Genomic DNA, 560 nt, shown 5'->3' with positions numbered 1-560 from the left:
AATATGACCATGTTTCCTCTCAACCACACTATTCTGCTGAGGAGTATATACACATGAAGTCTGATGCATTATGCCCTTTTGGAGATAGAATTCTGGCATTAAGAACTCCTTTCCATTATCTGTTCTGACACATTTAACCATTTTCCCAAACTGAGTATGAATCATAGCACAGAAACCCTGCACAAGTTGTCTCACTTCATCCTTACCCCTCATAAGATAAACCCATGTAGTCTTGCTAAAGTCATCTACAATGGTGAGAAAGTATTGATGACCAAACACAGTTCTAACATGGTAGGGTCCCCAAATATCCATATGCACTAAATGAAAGCAATCAGTAGTAGAGGATTTACTAGGAATGAAAGGAATTCTTTTCTGTTTAGCCAAATGGCAACAATCACAAACACTATCTTTTCCTGCATCTATATTTACATTCAAAGATTGCAAGAATTTTATTTTGGCATGAGAACCGTGCCCTAATCGGCTATGCCACATATTGTTGGCTACAGAATTCACTAAAGGAATACAATGTAAGGAATCTGCTGGTACTGTAAGGTGATATA

The sequence above is a fragment of the Ipomoea triloba genome, chromosome 16 (genome assembly GCF_003576645.1).
Source record: "Ipomoea triloba cultivar NCNSP0323 chromosome 16, ASM357664v1".
NCBI lineage: Eukaryota > Viridiplantae > Streptophyta > Magnoliopsida > Solanales > Convolvulaceae > Ipomoea > Ipomoea triloba.
The sequence above is the reverse complement of the archived record's forward strand: the minus strand, read 5'-3'. Positions refer to the sequence as shown.